We start from the raw sequence: 6,000 nt of genomic DNA on the forward strand, positions 1-6,000 counted from the left end.
GATTTCCTTATATGAACTGTAAATCAGTAAAATCCTTGAAATTGTTGCATGTTGCATTTGTATTTTTGTTGAGTATATACAGTATCAGTCAAAAGCTTAACAACACATACTCATTCAAGGGTTTTTCTTTATTTTACTATTTTCTACATTGCAGAATAATAGTGAAGACATCAAAATTCTGAAATAACACATGGAATCATGTAGTAACCAAAAAAGTATTAAACAAATCAAAATATATTTTATATTTGAGATTCTTCAAATAGCCACCCTTTGCCTTGGTGACAGCTTTGCACACTCTTGGCATTCTCTCAACCAGCTTCATGAGGTAGTCACCTGGAATGCATTTCAATTAACAGGTGTGCCTTCTTAAAAGTTCATTTGTGGAATTTCTTTCCTTCTTAATGCGTTTGAGCCAATCAGTTGTGTTGTGACAAGGTAGAGGGGGTACACAGAAGATAGCCCTATTTGGTAAAATATCAAGTCCATATTATGGCAAGAACAACTCAAATAAGCAAAGAGAAACGACAGTCCATCATTACTTTAAGACATGAAGGCCAGTCAATGCAGAACATTTCAAGAACTGTGAAAGTTTCTTCAAGTGCTATGATGAAACTGGCTCTCATGATGACCGCCACAGCAATGGAAGACCCAGAGTTACATCTGCTGCAGAGGATAAGTTCATTAGAGTTACCAGCCTCGGAAATTGCAGTCCAAATAAATGCTTCACAGAGTTCAAGTAACAGACACATCTCAACATCAACTGTTCAGAGGAGACTGTGTGAATCAGGCCTTCACGGTCGAATTGCTGCAAAGAAACCACTCCTAAAGGACACCAATAATAAGAAGAGACTTGCTTGGACCAAGAAACACGAGCAATGGACATTAGACTGGTGTAAATCTGTCCATTGGTCTGATGAGTCCAAATTTGAGTTTTTGGTACCAACCACTGTGTCTTTGTGAGATGCAGAGTAGGTGAACGGATGATCTCTACCTGTGTAGTTCCCAACGTGAAGCATGGAGGTGTGATGGTGTAGGGGTGCTTTTCTGGTGACACTGTCAGTGATTTATTTAGAATTCAAGACACACTTAACCAGCATGGCTACCACAGCATTCTGCAGCGATACGCCATCCCATCTGGTTTGCGCTTAGTGGGACTATCATTTGTTTTTTCTGCAGCATTGAAGGTCCCCAAGAACACAGTGGCCTCCATCATTCCTAAATTTAACAAGTTTAGAACCACCAAGACTCTTCCTAGAGCTGGCCTCCCGGCCAAATTGAACAATCGGGGGAGAAAGGCCTTGGTCAAGGAGGTGACAAAGAACCTGATGGTCAATCTGATAGTGCTCCAGAGTTCCACTGTGGAGATGGGAGAACCTTCCAGAAGAACAACTATCTCTGCAGCATTCCACCAATCAGGCCTTTATGGTAGAGTGGCCAGACGGCTCAGGACCTTAAACTGGTGGTTCACCTTCCAACAGGACAATGACCCTAAGCACACAGCCAAGACAACGCAGAAGGAGCTTCGGGACAAGTCTCTGAATGTCCTTGAGTGGCCCAGCCAGAGCCCGGACTTGAACCCGATCGAACATCCCTGGAGAGACCTGAAAATAGTTATGCAGGGATGCTCCCCATCCAACCTGACAGAGCTTGAGCTGATCTGCAGAGAAGAATGGGAGAAAGTCCCCAAATACAGGAGCTTTCAATTGAGTTCATGAGCAGATATTTCCATCTTTGTTATTTCCTCCGTCTCTCTCTCTCTCTGCCGTTGTTCCGCGGAGCTGGACAGAGACACGCTAATACATTAAGTCACTGGGAGATACTCTGGGTGTGTCCCAAATTACACCCTGTTATCTTTAAAGTTCACTACTTTTGACCAGTGTCCATAGGAGGGCTCTGGTTAAAAATTAGTGCACTATATAGGGAATAGGGTGCCATTTGGGACATACATTCTCTGAGGACGCTGGATGTTGAGATGTTGCTGTAACTATGGGCCTCCATACTAAATAACTGTGGTCTATCTGTGCAGTGTTTTATTGTCTGGATCGATGTATGCCTTTGGTTAGTCCTGTGATTGTCCAGTGTTTTACTGTCTGGATCGATGTATGCCTTTGGTTAGTCCTGTGATTGTCCAATGTTTTACTGTCTGGATCGATGTATGCCTTTGATTAGTCCTGTGATTGTCCAATGTTTTACTGTCTGGATCGATGTATGCCTTTGGTTAGTCCTGTGATTGTCCAGTGTTTTACTGTCTGGATCGATGTATGCCTTTGATTAGTCCTGTGATTGTCCAATGTTTTACTGTCTGGATCGATGTATGCCTTTGGTTAGTCCTGTGATTGTCCAGTGTTTTACTGTCTGGATCGATGTATGCCTTTGGTTAGTCCTGTGATTGTCCAGTGTTTTACTGTCTGGATCGATGTATGCCTTTGATTAGTCCTGTGATTGTCCAATGTTTTACTGTCTGGATCGATGTATGCCTTTGGTTAGTCCTGTGATTGTCCAGTGTTTTACTGTCTGGATCGATGTATGCCTTTGGTTAGTCCTGTGATTGTCCAGTGTTTTACTGTCTGGATCGATGTATGCCTTTGGTTAGTCCTGTGATTGTCCAGTGTTTTACTGTCTGGATCGATGTATGCCTTTGGTTAGTCCTGTGATTGTCCAGTGTTTTACTGTCTGGATCGATGTATGCCTTTGATTAGTCCTGTGATTGTCCAGTGTTTTACTGTCTGGATCGATGTATGCCTTTGATTAGTCCTGTGATTGTCCAGTGTTTTACTGTCTGGATCGATGTATGCCTTTGATTAGTCCTGTGATTGTCCAGTGTTTTACTGTCTGGATCGATGTATGCCTTTGATTAGTCCTGTGATTGTCCAGTGTTTTACTGTCTGGATCGATGTATGCCTTTGATTAGTCCTGTGATTGTCCAGTGTTTTACTGTCTGGATCGATGTATGCCTTTGGTTAGTCCTGTGATTGTCCAGTGTTTTACTGTCTGGATCGATGTATGCCTTTGGTTAGTCCTGTGATTGTCCAGTGTTTTACTGTCTGGATCGATGTATGCCTTTGGTTAGTCCTGTGATTGTCCAGTGTTTTTATTCTACAGTTGCCTTCTTGGCTAAAAGATCGTCAGGGAGATGATATCTCTGTTATGGAAAAGATGCTTTTGTTTTGGTATCCATTATTATTATATTGACAGATCGGCCCTTATATTTGTGTGAAGTGTGAATATACTCTCATGATATGCCAAGTATATTAATGAATTAAAAATACAGTATGTATTTGCTGTTTGGGGTTTTAGGCTGGGTTTCTGTACAGCACTTTGAGACGTCAGCTGATGTAAGAAGGGGTTTTATAAACAAATTTGGTTGATTAAACCCAAACACTGTATTGTATTATTTGGAGTGTGGCAGATCCAATAGACCATTCCATTTAAATGCCACTCTCTTCCTGATTAATCTGTCCCAGGTGCCACGGAATGTGAGAAAACACATGTTATTGTCCTCCTCCCAAAAAGAGGGGAGGCTGGAACAGAGAGTGGACAGGAAAGTTGAACTGGGTTCACACATTACCAAAACCCATTTATATTCTGACTGTGAGTGTAACTGTGAGAGGTGTGTGTGTGTGTGTGTGTGTGTGTGTGTGTGTGTGTGTGTGTGTGTGTGTGTGTGTGTGTGTGTGTGTGTGTGTGTGTGTGTGTGTGTGTGTGTGTGTGTGTGTGTGTGTGTGTGTGTGTGTGTGTGTGTGTGTGTGTGAGAAATAGAGAGACAGTTGTGTACTTGAATACATGTGTTAGTACATGCACATGTGATGATGATGGTGATGATTCCAACACACCACACACTTGCCCTTCCCTAGTGTGATGTTATGGTCCAACAACATGTCTGCCTGACATATGTGGTTTCCTTCTGACACAGTGAAGCCAGGGATGCATCTAAAAAATACCTGCCCCTTGAGGAATGGAGTGAGGATGTGAAATAATTTATACACATATTTAAACACAGGCTCATCCAAAGACAACAGCCTGGGCAGCCTCCATAGACTCACAGTGGATGGAATGAATCACAGTGAAGAGGCAGAGATTTCCCCCTTTTTAAGGCTGGATGTGATCACAGTGTCCTATATACCCCATTAGATCACACCACTTCTCTGCTCTTTCTCCCTCTCTCCCTCCCTCTCCTTCTCTCTCTTTCTGTGTGTTTACGTACGGGTCTTTAGATTAACAAGAGCACCTGGCTCAGTCACGACTTGACCAATAAATTCAAATATTCTACAACAGATAACACAGACACACCCTGCATATGGCGCCTACACCCCAATAAAGTTGTGGGAAAGGGGAATAAACAACCTTGCAACAGGTGCTTCCAACAGGTGCTTTCAAAATGTTTATAACACAATGCATGAGCAGTGGAGTAAATCTTCACTCTCAGAGAGAATGCTAGAAAGGAGGTAGGTGGAGGGGAGGGAGACAGAAGCCCCGTTTACACCTGGTGCTAGCATGCGTCCCTTGTCCTGATCTTTTCCACATTCTGATTGTGCCCACATTTTTAGACAGGTGTAGACGATTAAAAGATGCATCTTCCTGACCACCTTCGGAGGTAGTCTCATTGTATCTGGATATCAATCAAGTGTAAACAGATCTGGATGGTCAAACCACTTAAATCATCATTATACACGCGTATTAATACACACTTGTGCATGTGTAACATAGCACAAATATAGAGAAGCATGCAGCTGCAGATTATGTGGGTTGACACCGCTTGGTCTATGAATCTCAAACGCCTGGTCTGCGAATCTCAAAGCGCAGATGGTATGTGCTCGCGCAACCCTTACTAAAGCCGTAACATAGTAGACGTTTTCTTGTGTCCTTCTGTTTTGTATGATATATTATGTTTCTGTGATATGTATGAATTTGTAATTATCCCTCCAATCCGCCTGATATATTATGTTCTGTGATATGTATGAATTTGTAACTATCCCTCCAATTCGTATGATATGGTTACATCCACCGATCCGTATGATAAATTACGAATTCCAATTACTATTATATGTTACGAATTTTCATACTTGTTAATGCCCTACTTGTACATTTTTTTTGTGAAAAATCTATACAACCAAGCTAAACCAAACTTCAGCTGTCACCTTAATAAATTGGCTACACTAGCTATCTAGCTAGCTCTCTGTCACCATTCCACATCCTGTCTCAGCTCACATGTCTCACAGCGTCTGTGTCCTGAGAAGGTATCTGCTGAAGCCAGACCCTATTGCAAATATAATCCACCAAATTATTATTATTATTATTATTATTATTATACCAGCCTCTAAAATCATTGACAGGTAGCTTGATGAAAGGTATCAATAATTGTCTTAAAATAAATACATACATATTATTTTGAATAAATATCTAAAATAATTTGGATAGCCTACATGGAGGCACCAGGAAATATGGTCAAAATGCAGACACAGTGGACAGATAAGATACACATTTTAACAGGATGTGTAAACGGACAAACCTTGATCAGATAGTGATTGGAACATAATGATCAGATGACAAAACCCACATGTTGGAGCAGAGTGTTAACAAGGCTAGAGAGACGGCGAGGGAGTTGAGAGGAAGGAGAGTAGCCTACTACAGCAGTGAGAGGTAGACTATTGTGGAGGAGACAAGACTCATTCCGAACCCATCGCACAACTACGCTGCGCTAGAGTCGATCTCGCTGCGGGTGAAAGACTTGAGCGGCAGGAGCTGAATTTGCATGAAGACGGACTATTGCTGTTGATAAATTGACGGACTAGACGGACTATTACTGTTGATAAATTGACGGACTAGACGGACTATTACTGTTGATAAATTGACGGACTAGACGGACTATTACTGTTGATAAATTGACGGACTAGACGGACTATTACTGTTGATAAATTGACGAAAACCAGGATGTATTTTGGTAAGTAGGTACTTCTACAGTAGGAAATTATCAGAATGCATTTAGGTAGCCTAAATATA

Source organism: Salvelinus namaycush, chromosome 27, assembly GCF_016432855.1.
Source record: "Salvelinus namaycush isolate Seneca chromosome 27, SaNama_1.0, whole genome shotgun sequence".
Classification (NCBI taxonomy): domain Eukaryota; kingdom Metazoa; phylum Chordata; class Actinopteri; order Salmoniformes; family Salmonidae; genus Salvelinus; species Salvelinus namaycush.